This window comes from Sus scrofa, chromosome 3 (genome assembly GCF_054392235.1).
Source record: "Sus scrofa isolate SSC_HxYL_T2T_F1_AM1 chromosome 3, Sscrofa_HxYL_maternal_Yorkshire_Landrace_v2.0, whole genome shotgun sequence".
In the NCBI taxonomy this organism is placed as follows: domain Eukaryota; kingdom Metazoa; phylum Chordata; class Mammalia; order Artiodactyla; family Suidae; genus Sus; species Sus scrofa.
In genome coordinates, this window is record NC_139385.1 from 110,675,410 (window position 1) to 110,690,986 (window position 15,577).

The 15,577-nt window shown below is 45.1% G+C and overlaps 2 long non-coding RNA genes across 33 annotated transcripts in view; one reads left to right on the plus strand and one right to left on the minus strand.

Annotated features, from left to right (window-relative positions):
* The window catches only part of LOC146404854 (uncharacterized), a 1,116,837-nt gene that overhangs the window by 484,500 nt on the left and 616,760 nt on the right, over positions 1-15,577 (minus strand). For 2 of the 3 annotated variants that reach the window (XR_014842152.1, XR_014842151.1), the window contains exon 2: positions 9,376-9,432. The exons of the other annotated variant lie outside the window; for it this stretch is intronic. This is a non-coding gene — a long non-coding RNA (uncharacterized LOC146404854). The remainder of the gene's footprint in view (positions 1-9,375; positions 9,433-15,577) is intronic. 3 annotated transcript variants of the gene reach the window in all.
* The window catches only part of LOC102165712 (uncharacterized), an 846,917-nt gene that overhangs the window by 192,096 nt on the left and 639,244 nt on the right, over positions 1-15,577 (plus strand). For 28 of the 30 annotated variants that reach the window (XR_014842100.1, XR_014842098.1, XR_014842102.1 and 25 more), the window contains exon 1: positions 13,008-13,114. The exons of the other annotated variants lie outside the window; for them this stretch is intronic. This is a non-coding gene — a long non-coding RNA (uncharacterized LOC102165712). Of the gene's footprint in view, positions 1-13,007; positions 13,115-15,577 lie in introns of those variants that run through there. 30 annotated transcript variants of the gene reach the window in all.

The following is a 15,577-nucleotide window of genomic DNA, read 5'->3' on the forward strand; positions in this document are numbered from 1 at the left end:
TGTCACAAATAGCATTATTTCATTCTTTTTATGGCTGAGTAATATTCCATTGTGTATATGTACCACATCTTTATCCATTCATTTGTTGATGGGCATTTTAATGCCACTGTGACTGCATTTAATGACAACCAAAGATGTCATTCCCAAAGTAAGAAGAGGAAGATGATGCCCAGTCCAGAGTAATTCAGGGATTTGTCCTTGTTCTCCACAGGTGAGTGTGAAAGCTGTGTTTTATATCCATATCTTTGAACTCTGATTTCTAAATCCAGTTCTTTTCAGATGCTATACCACTGTTCTTGCAGTAGGCACATGAGCTTGCTTTAGGGAGCAGGGTAGGAGGGGGAATATTTTTCTAGCCAGAGCCCTGAGGAGACTTAAGCAGAGAATGTCCTAGTGTACTCAGTAGGAAGTGGCAGCCCTGAGGAGCAGAGCGCTTTCCAGCAGACTGAGCACTGGAATCTGCTGGAAGCACCGAAAAGATGCCCAGGGAATGTGCCTTGCTTGGGGTAGGGCCCAGGTAAGAGAACACCTGAATGCCCTTGGTATGTATGTGATGCTAGGAGTTGCCCTTATTCCGGGCCTCTTGGTGATAGTGGGGTGAAGACAGGTGAGAGGTTGTGGGGAATCTTCCTTGCCCTCAATAACAGCTGTTCATCAAGGGTTCTCAGGTATGCAAATGGTCTGCCTTTATTTTCTGCGTCAATCCAGAGAAAGAAAAGTCTGACTTGATGATGGGAAGGGTGTGGGGGTTCTGTGAGTGAGAAGGGCCTTGCCTGGCAGAGATCTGATGAAATGTCCACTCTGAATGAATTTCCCATGTGCTTTGGGAATTTCCTATTTCTGATACTTTGGCTCATCAAACTTGGCACTGGGAGGTGTAAGAAAGCAGTAAGTATAGCAAATGGCCTGGGTGCAAATCTCTGATCCACCACTTATTGTCTTGTGGCGTCAGGCAAGTTCATTAACCTTTCTAGGCCCTGTTGCCCCATAGACAAAATAGGGCTACTAGTACTCACCTTGGTGGGTTTCTTGTAGCACCTGGTAAGGTCCCTACATCTTAGGTTGTCCTAGATTGGATGCTACATTACTCAGCTCACTCCAAGTGCTGCTCAACTAATGGTTGCTGATGACAAGTGACAATAGGAGCACAGCAGGTCTTAGTGGAATATCGAGTCAGACAAACCCAAGTTCAAATCCTAGCTATACTTGTTTATTTATTTTTTGGCTGCCCTTTGGCATAGAGTTTCCAGGCCAGGGATCAGATCTGAGCCACAGTTGCTGCCTACGCTACAGCTGCAGCAAGGAGGGATCCTTTAAGTCACTATGCTGGGCTGGGGATCAAACCTGCATCCTGGCGCTATAGAGATGTTGAGATACCGTTGCACCACAGCGGGAATTCCTACACTCTATTAATTGTGCAAGTTACTTAATTTCTGCCACCTCCTTTGTTGTTTATGTAAAGCTGGAATAATTAGCATGCTTTCTAAGTTGTGAAGATTAAGAGAGGAAGTACATGTGTGTGGTAAGCAGTGGCCAAATGACAGCTGTGATGACTGTAGACCGGTGTGGGGTATACGTTGAATGTGGAGTCAGGCTGCTGGCTCCCAAGTTCCAGATCTGATAAATTACCAGCCCTCTGACTCGGCCAAGTCACCTACACCTAACCTTTCTGAGCCTTGTTTCCTGATCTGTCACAGAGCTGTTGATGCGTCATTTCTTCTGGACCATTGTATAGTTCCGGCGAGGTGATACATGGGAAAGTCTGACATCCATGAAGCACTAATCAAATATAAAGCATGATTATACTCTGACCCCTGTTGCCCTAACCACCTGAGTCCTCCCATGGGCTGTCAGAATCTGCACTGGCCCTGAGGGTTCAACCTCTTTTCCCTTCAGGAGTTTCTTTTCATGAGGGTCTGCTGCCCTCTGGTGGGTGTTATCTCCATGGTGCATTCAATTTTCTTGGAAGATGCGGAGCGCTGGGCTCAGGGCCTCAAGGGAAGATGAAACTTTCTGGCGGTTGCTCAGGGTTACCCCCACCCCAGGCCCAGCTGCTTTGGGGCCCAAGGCCATGGCACATCTGGAGTGTCAGCTACCAGTGGCTGCTTCTAGCCCAGGGTAAGTGTGGACACACTCACTGGAAGACGATGGAATATTCTCCCAGTTTCTTCTCAGGGGGAGGAGAAGAGGAGCTTGAGCAGCCAAAACTCAGCCTAAGGCTGGGGCAGAAGAAAATTTCAGCTCCTGGGGAGAGGGCTTTGTTGAACACACGAGAGGCCTGTGGTCCGTGTGGAATTTCTTTTGAAAATGTCTCTGCAGAAGGCAGTTTGACATATGAAGTGCTTGGATTCAGGGGTCTGGTTGCCTGGGTTCAACTCCTTCAAGCAAAATGCTTCTTTAAGCCTCTAGGAGGAGAGAAGGGCTTGCAGACGGAAAGCAGGAAGGATGCTCTTCTGTGTGTGAAGAGAAGCGGTCCCCCTCATCTGAGCCTTAGACTTAAGGGATTGCAGTGCTGGCTTTGTGAAAACTGAAGCCCTATAAAGCAAAAATAAATAAATAAAATAAAAATAAATAAAAGAATGTCCCACAACTGGAGTTGTCAGATTTTTTGCTCATGATTGTGTTCAGGTTAGGCATTTTGGCAAGAATACTTCATTGTGTCATTTCTTGTTGTGTAGTATCAAGAAGCTCCTGCTGTTGGGTTATATCACTGTCTTTATCTATTTATTTATTTTTGCTTTTTAGGGCTGCACCTGTGGCATATGAAAGTTCCCAGGCTAGGGGTCGACTTGGAGCTGCAGCTGCTGGACTATGCCACAGCCACATGCACAGCAATGCGGGATCCAAGCTGCATCTGTGTCCTACACCAAAGCTCATGGCAACGCTGGATTCTTAACCCACTGAGTGAAGCCGGGGATCAAACCTATACCCTCATGGATGCTAGTTGGGTTCGTCACTGCTGAGCCATGGTGGGAACTCCTATCACTGTCTTTAAATGCTGTTTGTATATTTGAGTCATTGGGGAAATTTTTTCTAATACAGATTCTTGGGCTTCCCACCTAGAGTTTCAGTTTCTTTGGTCTGTGGTTCACTCAGCACATTTACATTATTTAAAAACTTCACAGGGATTGTTGGGTGGCCCGACTGAAACCTGTGAGGCTCAGCCTTCCAGTCTCTCTCTCTTTTGCGAATTTATGCAATCCATCCATGCATTGTAAAGCCATGCATCCCAAACCCACAGAACCACTGCTTGTTCATCAGCTCAAACTCCTCCCACCTCAGGGAGGTCCTCATAGACTCGCTCCAGCCCCTCTGCACTGGGACACAGACTCAGGCAGGGGCAGAGATGGAGTTTTTCCTACTCTGGGATATGGACAATGGTGGGTCTGGATGTGGGGTGGGGCCGGTGTAAGTGAACTTGGAAGGGACCTTTGCTGGGGATGGGAGGGACAATGTGCGCAATCTACCCACTGGGATGAGAAAGAGGGAGCTAATGTGATCTGAACCCCTGTATTTTCTTCCCATGGTTGGAGTGACATTTCTGGAAAGATTGGACTGACTTTGAAATCAGGAACTTAAAGATACTCAATATTCCCTCTTCCTATTGCAACAGATTAGTTACTGACAATTCCTACTCCCCCAGCATTTGTGTATCACACACACACACATTCGTACATCCTTAATGCAGAATTTATGGCATGTGCTTTATAATCTCTACTTTAGTGGAGAAGATGAAAGTGAGTTTTAGAGGTGCTGATGTAAGCATGGATGGAAAAGAGGAAAGAAGAGCGGGAAACTTGGGCTTTGGAGCTGGTGACCAGGAGTCAGGTACAAACGGTTAATCAAGGGGGGTCAGGAGTCATGGGGATTTGATCAAAGCAGGAAGACTTGCAGCAGCTGCCACTGAGGGGGATTTGTTCCTGTAGATGGTGGCAGCAAAGACTTGATCAAGAAGTGCAGAGTGGGAGTTCTCCTTGGTGCTCAGGAGGTTAAGAACCTGACATAGTGTTTCTGAGGACTTGGCTTCAATCCCTGGCCTTGCTTGGTGGGGCCTTGCTCAGTGGGGTAAGGATCTGGTGTTGCCATGAGCTGTGGTGTAGGTCGCAGACACATTTTGGATCCGTCGTAACTGTGGCTGAGGCATAGGCTGGCAGCTGCAGCTTTGATATGACCCCTAGCCTGGAAACTTCCATATGCTGCAGGTGCAGCCCTAAAAAAAAGAGAAGAAGAAGTGCAGAGAGGAGTGGAATGGCAGGGAGGGGCTGCAAGGGGATGAAGACAGAGGAAGACAGAACCCAGCAAGTACGACAGCGAACTCTAGGCCTCAAGGTCCAGCTGATCAGTCGAGATTTAAACCCTGGGAGATATTAACAAAAGGCCGATTGCTATGCTAGGCTGGGTCAGGCAGGATTCACTGGCTGGCTGTGCCCCAGTCAGATCCCACGCCAGGCACCTTGTACAGTAATTACTTGGAGGTTTCACACTCAGCCACGGAGCACACAAAGGTACAGTGAGTAAAGGGATGTGTGAGCAGCTGGAGGAAGCTGTGATCCTAGGGAGCTGGGGACACTTAGGTGGAGGCAGCAGACCACACCAGGCTCAACCTTATTCCTGAAGCATTACTCTTTCTCCATTTGGAGGCCATGGGGGGCATGGGTTGGTTGGAACCCGACTAGATCTTGGGGGAGAAACTACTTCTAATCTTCCTTAGGATCCACCATCTACATGCCTGGTGCTTCTGAATGGGGCACACAAAGCTGCTCCTGGGTCAGTTTGGCTGGAGGGGGCCCCATTTGGCTGGGAGAGGAGTGTGAGCCCATGCGATGGAGGGGTGGGGGAGGAGGAGGAAGATATGAGTCTTCCTGTAGCTCTTCCCCACCTCATTTGCCCCTCCTGTCTCACATCCAAGGCTGGCTGCACAGTACCCCTCATGTACATAAATGCCTTTGGGACTATCACAGTCCAACAGGAAGCTTCAGGATATGCTTCCTGGTCATGTCTTCACATGCACACACAACATGCATGTACAAACATGCATATACGAGCTCAGACTCAGGGCCAAGTTAGGTTCAGTCCCTGCTCTGCTGCTTACTAGCCCTGGACAAGTTGCTTCACCTCTCTGGGCTGTAGTTGCCTTCTCTGAGAGAGTGAAGTGAGATGGTTTCCGAGATCAGAGAAAGTCAGAGGTGGAAGCAAAGGTAGGAACCATCTTATTCTATCCTTTCATTTTACAGATGCATAGGCAGAGACTAGAAGGAGCTCAGAAGCTCTGTCACCCACCCCTTCCTTCCTTAGACCAGTAGGGAAACTGAGGCCCATATAGACAATGGAGGTCACTTATGCTGGGGCACTTTTATCCTTGGACCCTACTTTAAGGAGCCAGGAGACTGTCTCCTCAGAAGTCTCTTTAGTCTCTGAGTTCCTTCTGAGGTTAAGGATCCATGCTTGTCATTGATGTGGCTCTAGTTACTGCTGTGGCACAGATTCAATGCCTGGCCTAGGAAATTTGCATGGTATGGGTGAGGCCAAAAAAATAAAAAATAAATCTCTTTAGTTTCATCCTGCAAAACTAACCAAACTGGAGAGGAAGAAGAATATGGGTAAGCAGTGCAGAAATGAGAAAACCAACATTGGTGGCTTTGGGGGCGGAATGGTAGGAGGTGTGAGGCTGGGGTGTAGGCAGGCTGTCTCTAGGTTAGGAGACTACAGGAGAGAAATTTCGTGTGTATGTGTGTGTGTGTGGACATGGAGGCAGTGTTTGCTATGTATCGGTACCAAGGGGTGTGACTGTGAGGTTGTGCAAGTGGCTGATATTAGTTTCAAATTGCTTGAGGTCAAAGTTTCAACCTTTTAAGTTAGTTTTGTCAGTGATCTGAAAGAATTGAGTCCATATTTTGTGTTTGTAGTGTGTTCTCAGTCTGAGCCACCTAGCCCAAACAAGAAGGTTTCATCTAGAGGTCCCCTGAGTGAGCTCCATGGAGTGTTACTGTATTTCATGGAGTGGGTAGGTGGGGGAGGGATATTTGGAAAATACTGGGGTTGACGAGGCATAGAGGCTTCATTACTAAGTGTAGAAGTTCTCTTGTGGTCTTTGAGCTTTGAGAATCTCCAGGTGAGGATGTGGGGTGTAGCACCTTCAAACTGCTGGACAAGGAACACTTTGCCCTGGGGCTCAGCAACTCCGGAAGCCAGAATTTCATGGACCACTCTTTAGGGAACACTGTTTAAGTCCTAGACATTTTTAAAGTCATAATGATAAAAAAAAGACTCTTATTTTTAGTAGGAAAAACTGAACTCCTGCAATTGAGCTTAAGCCACATTTTAAAAGACTGTCTTCAAAGTTGATGATTTGAAGTAAATAGAAAAACACTAATTTTTTTTTCAATTGATTCATAACATTTGTGATGAGAGGGCTTGGGATTTGTTGCTTCCATTCTTCTGGCTGTGACGTTTTATGACTGATATTTACCCTTTTATTTGTTAACTTGGACATTTAACATACATGTGAAACTTAAATTCTCAGGCTAGTATTTGTTCTCTTCTCCCCAGACAACTCAAGGACTTGGGCATGCCTCAACTCCAATTTTTCCTCCTCACCTATATGCCATTGTTGTCTAACACCTTAGTTCTGTCTTTTGTTTGTAAGCCCGCAAATTAGACATCACAACTATTTTATACATCAGTGTTTGCACAGATCTGTTCACATGTGAATAGCTTTGTTTGCTTTTCTCATTCCTTGCATCACAGTTAAAATTTTCTTATTGAAGATCTGTTGGTAACAAGCTCTGCTTTGCTTTGTTTATGGATTTCTTTATATCCCATTATTCTTGAAGGATAGTTTTGTTTGGTACTAAATCTAAGTGGATGGTTATTATCTCCAGAGTTTATTTCCTTCATCTAGTAGATGTGGATGCTACATATCTTCCTTGATGATTTCATCAGGAGGTTCTTTGGAGGACCATATGACATAATGACTAAAAAGCTTTCAGTAATAAATGTCAGGTGTTTTGTTTGTCCTCTGCTCCATGAGAAAACTTGGGAAGTCGTGTAAGACAGAGCTAGCTTTCTCAGCAGACAGGCTCTTTGCCAAAATGTCCTTGCATGGTGTATCTCAATCCTATTTTCATCATTGTCCTTGTAAGGAGATCTCTTAGTTATTTTTTCCCAGTTGCTTCTCCCTCACAAAATTTACTACTACAGATATACTGCATATCTATTATGTACTGTATGTAAATCTGTGCTTTACATACAAAACGGCAAAGTTTTTTTGCTTCATGCCCCCATCCCCAAGAACCAATTTTTGCTCCCTTTAGAGATTTATTACCTTCCTTGAGAATTCACGTCCTAGCAGCATTAGAAAATTAGCAGCATTTTCAAGCCACAGCATTGCCCAAACATGAAAGGATTAGGCTTTGGAACTGGGAGATCTGGAATAGGATCCCTGTTCTGGCACTGACTCTGTGTCACGTTGGGCAAGTTACTTAACTTCTTTAAGCCTGTTTTACAGCTGAAATATGGTGACAGTGATTAGATGAGCATTTAGTATTAGACCTGAAACACAGTCACTGTTTAATAAAATGTTAGTTATTAACAAACATTTCCAAATGAGCCTGCATTCCTTAACATTTTCTTTTGTCATTTTGTTATAAAAACAGAGCCCACTTAAAAAAATCATATTTAGGAAAAATAAGTTATCTAATTCCACCCTTCTCCCTCTCCAAACCCAACCCCACACTGTAAGGGGGACTTCACAGGAGGAAGAGCCCGTGGAAGTGCCTGGCTCAGTGGCCCAGTGGGACAGAATTGTCCCTGAGGGGGCCTGGGGTGGGGGAGCCTTGGGGCTGGGGAGACAGACAGAGGTCCTGGCAGACAGATTCTCAGGGCAGCTATGCAGAGGCCACCACCACCAAGGTCAAGCTGCCTCTGAACACTCTGGAGGAAATTCCCCAAACATCTGAAAGAAGTAGCCTGAAGAACTTTACCTTTCTCTAGGACAGTGGTTATCAAAATGTGGTCCCTGCACTGCCAGTATCACTGGAGAACTTTTTTTTTTTTTTTTTTTTTTTTTTTTTTGTCTCTTTAGGGCTGCACCTGCAGCACATGGAAGTTCCCAGGCTAGGGGTCGAATTAGAGCTGCAGCTGCCAGCCTACACCACAGCCACAGCAATGCTGGATCCCTAACCCACTGAGTGAGGCCAGGGATCGATCCTGAGTCCTCATGGATCCTAGTCAGTTTTGTTACCGCTAAGCCACAACGGTAACTCCCAGGAGAACTTATTAAAGCTTCAAATATTTGGGCCCCCGCCCAGATCTACTGAATCAGAAACTCTGGGTTTGGAGCCCAATTTGTATTTTAACAGGCCTGCCAGGTAATTCTGAGGCCCTGGTAATTGCTCTGGGACACATATTCCCTCCCACAGTGTCTCCTGGAGGGCAGAACTGCCAAAGGTTTGCTAAGAGAGGGGCCAGCTGAATCCCTCCTAAGGAGAAACAGGGGTTGGAAGTTGAGAAGACTCTGAGCCAGAAGTCAACTGTGAATGCTTGAACAGTCCTCAGAGACCTCTAATGTAGCTCAATGCCTTTCAAAAGAAGCTGTTACTTAGAATTCACTTTGGAGCCTGAATCGAACACATTCATCAACAAAAGCGTACAGCAGTGTTCTTTTTCTGCAGAATCTTACATTTTCTTTCTACATGAAACTCGAACATCGAGGCCGTGCCAACATGTGGTTTAGCGAGAAAGTACGTTGTATGTTTTGGCCCAGAGTGTTATGAGCCTGAAGTTAATTTTGGGCCGGTCAACCTGACCCAGTCAGAAGAATGTTCGACATTATAAGTGGATTTAAAGTTAAGGTAGTTGAGCCAGTAATAGGCTTTAATTCCTCTACTTTGTTCTTAAAAAAAGAAAAAAAAAAAAAAGAAGAAAACAAAGACAAAAACTAACCAGGAGTTCCCAACCGTGGTGCAGTGGATTAAGGATCCTGTGCTGTTTCTGCAGCAACTTGGGCAGCTGTGAAGGTGCGGGTTCGATCCCTGGCCTGGGGCAGTGGGTTAAGGATCTGGCATCACTGCAGCTGAGGCTTGGATTTAATCCCTGGCCTGGGAACTTGCATATGTAGTGGGTGAGGCAAAAACAAAATCAGTGGGCTATAAGATTCCCTCTTTTTTTTTTTTTTTGTCTTTTTGTCTTTTTGCCATTTCTTGGGCCGCTCCCTCAGCATAAGGAGGTTCCCAGGCTAGGGGTCCAATTGGGGATGTAGCTGCTGGCCTACACCAGAGCCACAGCAACACAGGATCCGAGCCATGGCTGCAACCTACACCACAACTCACAGCAATGCTGGATCCTTAACCCACTGAGGAAGGCCAGGGATCAAACCTGCAACCTCATGGTTCCTAGTCAGATTCGTTAACCACTGAGCCACGACGGGAACTCCTATAGGCTTCCCTCCTTCTACCAACACCTAGACCTTGGGGAAGAGATACTGGTCAGGAATAGGAAACCCCCAGTGGCAGTGGCTTATACACATAAGGGTTTTATTGTTTCATATCAAGGAAGTCTGGTGGTAGGCAGTTCAAGGCTCATGTCATGAAGATTCAGGCTCCTTTGGTATTTCTGCACCATCACCCTAGCCTGTGACTGTCATCCTCAGTGAAGGTCACCTCATTCCCAGAGAGCAGGGCTGTGGAAGGGGGAAGGGTGGGATAGGGAAAGAGGAGGGAAGCCGAAAGAGAGCTGCAGCAGCCTTCACTGTGCCTCCCAGGAAGCCCCCCATAGAACTGTCTCTTAATCTCACTGGCCAGAAAACTAGGTGCAAAGGAGTCTGGGAAATGTAGTTTTATTCCCAAAGTCAGTGACCACAGCTGTAAATCAGGGTTCTGCTACTAAGAAAGAAAGAGGGCTGGATAGTGGGGGAAGCAGATAATAGCCTTTGTCCTACGTGAGACTGGTTCTAATGATGTACAAGGTCTTCCAGGGGCTGGGCCTTGAGCAGGAGCAGCCACATGGTACCCTGGGACACAGTCCAGTTCCTCAGCTTCTTCCAGGAGTATGGGGGGGGGGGTGTCCCATGCTGAGCTGTGTTCCAGGAGCACCTCTGTCCATCCCTAAGGGAGAAATGCAGGGTTTTGTCCTCTCCTCCTCATTCCCTCACAGCTTTGCACGTGATGTCTGCATGTCCCCTCCTCCGTCCATTTGTGTATCCTGGATCCTCACTCCCTCTCCTCTGTTTCTATTTAACAAGTGAAGTAACTGAGGCCCAGGGAAGGCAAGCAACTTTCCTGGCTGCAGAGCTGCATTTTAGAACCAGATGTCTCAGGCCTCCCTGTGTCATGATGGGTGCCTGTGACCTTCTTGCACTTCTCCTATCTCCTAGCTGAGCCTGATCCCTTAGAAAAAGCAGGGCTGGGAACTCTGCTAGGATGTCTGGGGAGTTTTAAATGAAAAACAGCACATCTGACAAAAGGATATTGTCTTTTGGGGGAGGGTGAAGAGGTTACAGTTAAATAAGTTCCTATGGCAAAGTGTGCAAGGGACCTGGATAGGGCAGATATAAAAGCAGAGATGCTGAGTAACCCTTCGCTTTGGGTAGGGGCTGTCTGAGAGAGCCCCTCTTTCAGTGCCCCTGAAGGGCAAAGTCATCAGCTCTTTCCAGCCCTATGCGGGCATCCTCTCCCACCTGTTTTCTCATGGGGAGGAAGGACTCTTATCCCAAATCTTTGTGGAAATTTGGGCTTGTAGTTTGGGAGAAATCTGGAGCCAGGTGGAAACTCTTGACCGTAAAAATTTCATTTCCTGGTGATTTGAGTCTTGGGGCTCGAGGACTGCTCAGAGTCTGAGCAATCAAAGCCCTTGAGGGAGACTCAACAGAACTTGGCTTTAAAAATTCGAATGTAGGACCATGAATTTAGTATGAAAGACTGTGTAGTAATTGAAAAGAAATAGAGATAGGGACATAAGAAGATCTCAGAAACATACTGTTAAGTGATGAAAGCAAGTCGTAGGATAAATTTAAAAATATAATAAAAAAGAACTTTCTCCCAAATGCGCATGTATGAAACTGTACCAAAAAGGCAGTTTGGGATTTGAGCAAACTAGTCACTGCTCTGAGTTACAGGGTTACCGTGAGTGTTAAATGAGATAAAAAACAAATGTGCTTTACAAAAGTTAAAGCGGGAGACAAGTGTAAGGCAGAGGATATAAAACTATATTTCCTGTGCCCTAACATTCTTGCCCTTGCTCCCAAAGTGAAATTGGAATAAGGAAGAAAGGAGAAAATTGAGAGTTTATTATGGGACACTGTTCTCAGCACTTTTTTTTTTTGGTCTTTTTGTCTTTTTAGGGTTGCACTCTCGGCATATGGAGGTTCCCAGGTTAGGGGTCCAATTGGAGCTGTAGCCACTGGCCTACACCAGAGCCATAGCAACTCGGAATCCAGCCCCTTCTGTGAACTACACCACAGCTCACAGCAATGCCATATCCTTAACCCACTGAGCGAGGCCAGGGATAGAACCCACATCCTTACGGATGCCAGTTGGATTCACCAACCGCTGAGCCACGATGAGAACTCCTCTTCTCAGCACTTCTCATACATTATTTGCATGTACTACAACCCTATGAAGTAAGTATTATTATTATTATCCCCACTTTAGGTTGAGGAACTAAAGAAATTTGCAGTTTCTGTTGTGGTAGGGCGGGTTAAGAACCTGACATAGGGTTCATGAGGATGCAGGTTTGATCCCTGGCCTTGCTCAGTGGGTTAAGCATCCAGCATTGCCACAAGCTGCGGTTGAAGATGCGGCTTAGATCCAGCATTGCTGTGGCTGTGGTGTAGGGTGGCAGCTGCAGCTGATTCGACCCCTAGCCTGGGAACTTCCATATGCTGCAGGTGCAGCCCTTAAAAAAACCTCCAAAAAACAAAAAACAAACTTTTAAGGTAATTTCCATCATCGTTTAGCTACAGCTAGTTGCAGTCAGAACTTGAACCCAGGTTCTGACTCCAGAGAGCTGTTGTCAGTTGTGAAAACATGTTGAAGTACCATAAATACAAATATATGTATAGTTTTAATAGATATCCTTATATAAAATACATATACATACCATACATAAAATATATAAATATATAATAAAAATATATATCTATATGTATATAAAGTTTTACTATCCCTTTCTTGCAGCAGTTCTGAGGAAGCCAAAATTTAAACCTCCAAAGTAAGTATGGGAAATTAATTCTGAACACTGTGATGTACTTACAGGCTTGTGCTAGGCATATGAATAATAGGAGCTAACATAATTCTCAGCATTCGTTGTGTGCAAGACAATCTTTTAAGTGCTTTCCAAGTATCAATTTAACGCACTGCTCTTAGGAGGCACTATTATCTCCGTTTTACAGTTGAGAAAACTGCTAGACAGATTAAATAATTTGCGCAATGTAGAAGTCTAAAATCTGGTCTCTACCCTCAGTCCAATGAGGAGGTAATAATAAAATAGTTCAGTAAATACTGCAATGTGCTGTTTAATAAGTTCCAAAGGCGCTCAGACAGGACCAGTCTCTGCAAGAAGAAGATGTGACATTTTGTGTGGGATCCTGAAAGGTGGAGGTGAGCGGGATTAGAGCAAGAGTGACTGCATGGGAAAGGCCCTGTCAATGAATGAATGCGGCCCCAATCTAAAGTTCTGGGTCAGAACCAAGCCAGGTGCCCACTGCAGCCCCGCTAAAACCAACCAACAAACAAAAAACGTGGCGGCTGTTGTCTGAGGCAGTTTTATCGCAGACCGCCAACCTGCAGAACCGCACAGCCTCTTAAAGCCCGGGGCGGGAGCAGATCTCTGCCTCTGCTTTGCGCTAGGGCCACAAAGAGCCCCACCTCCCCTTGGACCACGTGACGTCAAGCGGCAAACTACGCTCCTGATAGGCTGAAATGGTAAGCTACCGTCTAGAAGGTAGAGCGATGATTGGTGGATACCATAAACATGTAAGGGTACTATCGGGATTGGTTGTTGCCTTCTCCACTGTAGGAGGGCCGGGCAGAGACGCTTCACCAAGAGAATTTTTGAGGAGAAAAATGCCTGGGGCCTTTTCTTCCCACTACCTACTCCAGTGGAGACTTCCCGTCAGGTGTGTGTCGTTTTACATCTTTGGAAGGCAGGAGCCCTTTAAGAGAATTATCCACCTCTTCATGTCTGTTCCCGCGGTGAGCGTTGCGCCGTCAGCAGAGGTTCTGATTGGCTGCTGTGGGATGGGGCGGGCTAGAGAGAAGCCCGAGCAGCGGGGGAGGAGCCCGGCTTCCCCGAGGTCTCTCCAGCCCAGGGCGGACAGCGCCCCCAGGGGGTGTGCAGGCGTAACGCCGGGCGCTCTTGCAAATCAGAGGTCGCGCATGGTTTGCTTGGCTCTCAGAAATTCAAGCTTTTGACATAGAAAGACGAAAAACCTAGACTCGAATAGAAATCAGCCATGCTGGATGAAGTGTAGGCTCTCGGGACTGACTGCCTGTGCTCGGTTCCAGCTTTATGTTTAAGTCAGTTCCTTTCCTGCCTGGGTCTCATCTATAAAATGGCTATAATAATAATAATATCTAGCTCAGAGAATTGATGTGACGTTTCAGTTGATATGTTTAAGGTTTGCACAGTGTCAGATACATTATAGGTGCATAATAAACAATGGCTGGTGGAGATATTTGGACTGGTTAAGAATGAGTGTTGAGTTTGAAAGATCAGCCTTTAATTCTCAGATTACTTGGTCTCTCTCTTTCCCTCTCTCACTTTCTCAGTTTCCTCTTCTTTATGCGACAAACAATACCTCATGGAATTGTGTATTAATGGAGATAATACTGGTAAAAATACCCAATACGTAGTGGTGGATAAATATTGGCTCCTACTATTATTATCATTTAACTATTATGATTACTATTTCCCTTCTTCCTCCTCCTCCAGGAAAAACGTCACTTCAGCCCAAGTTGGCCTCTCTGAAAGGGGACTAGTAATTTACTTTGCCTCAAATTAGAGTTTATAAATATATTACATTCAAATGTGAGGAGACCAGACTTGAAAAAAATCTCTGTATCACAGCCCTGACAGTCATTTGTCACTCTTAGGCACTGTCTTCTTTAGCTCCAGTTGGTACAGAATAACATAACATTATATTTGTTAACTCTTTGGTGCAGAATTAGTTTATTAGAATATCTTTTAAGTTGACTGTAGTGTTGAACAGTCTTTTGAGGGAAGGGAACACAAAATGAAATTTGCTGATGGTTTAAGACGAGATGGGATGTCAGGGGTCTGGATCTAAGTGAAAAAAAAGCGAAGGATCTAAGTCAGCGTATACTCTAGGGTGAGCCTGTGATGGGACCAGAGATGGCGAAATGTGTGATGGTGGTTGGGTGCAGAAATCCTTGTGAGTCGTGGAAGAGCACTGAACTAAGACTCAGAGATTTGAATTCTGCATATAAACTCTCTGGCTGTGTGACTTTGGATGAGACGCTTGTATTTTCTGAGAATTTAGTTTTGTAGTTAGTACAATGGAAATGGATTCTCTTGCTTGGTGCCTGGAACATAAGAAACTATCTGTAAATACTAGTTATTATTGTTATTGATTCATCTTCAAAGGTATGTTGAGGATTATGGAAAAATGCAATCTATTAAGTTTTTATATTCTAAGAATCATGAGTACCTGAGATCAACAAATGGGACTTTGGCCACCTTTCCTTTACCACTTTCCATTTGTTATCTCCTCTTCTGTCTCTCTCTCTCGGAAAAAAAACCAAAAACCATATATATATGTGTGTGTGTGTGTATATATATATATATGTATATATATATATATGTGTGTGTGTGTGTGTGTATATATGTGTGTGTATATATATATGTGTATATATATGTGTGTATATATATGTGTGTGTGTATATATATATGTGTATATATATGTGTGTGTGTGTATATATATATATATGTGTGTATATATATATATAGAGAGAGAGAGAGAGAGAGCACGTGAGCAAGCGAGCGAGCGAGCAAGCACGAACGAGCGCAAGTGCATGCACGAGTGAGCAGGGGAGGTCGCATAAGTGACCCAATTTAATGAGGTCTTCATAACTCCTTATATGCCTCCCTACCTTGCTATAAATTTGACCACCTCCTATCATCTACCCCACACACTCCCATCCCTTTTGGCTTGTAAGATGGGCCTCTAGCTAGAGCTTAGGCCCTCTGCACTGTGATCTCCATGTACTTTGGTAGGCCTGGGATCCTGGGGTTCTTCTTATGGTGAATAATTTAGTAATGGGAAGCCCAAGGGTTGAGGAGGTAGTACTACTGGGAGCTATAGGGGTGGAGGGGGGTAGGACAGTTGGCATCCCCTCCAGTCATTCAACAATGTTTTTTTGTGTGATTGTGGTGTTTTGCTTACTCTGAGGGCTATATTGCTTCTATGCTGCTGAAGATGTATGTTAGAGGTATTTCTCAGTTAAAATTTAAAAAGAGGCAGAATTTTTAATGGGAAAATCTGGGGCTTTTGTGTTGGGCAGACTTACATTTGAATCTAGTCCTTTATGGTGTGATCTTAGGTGAGTTGGTTATTTTCATA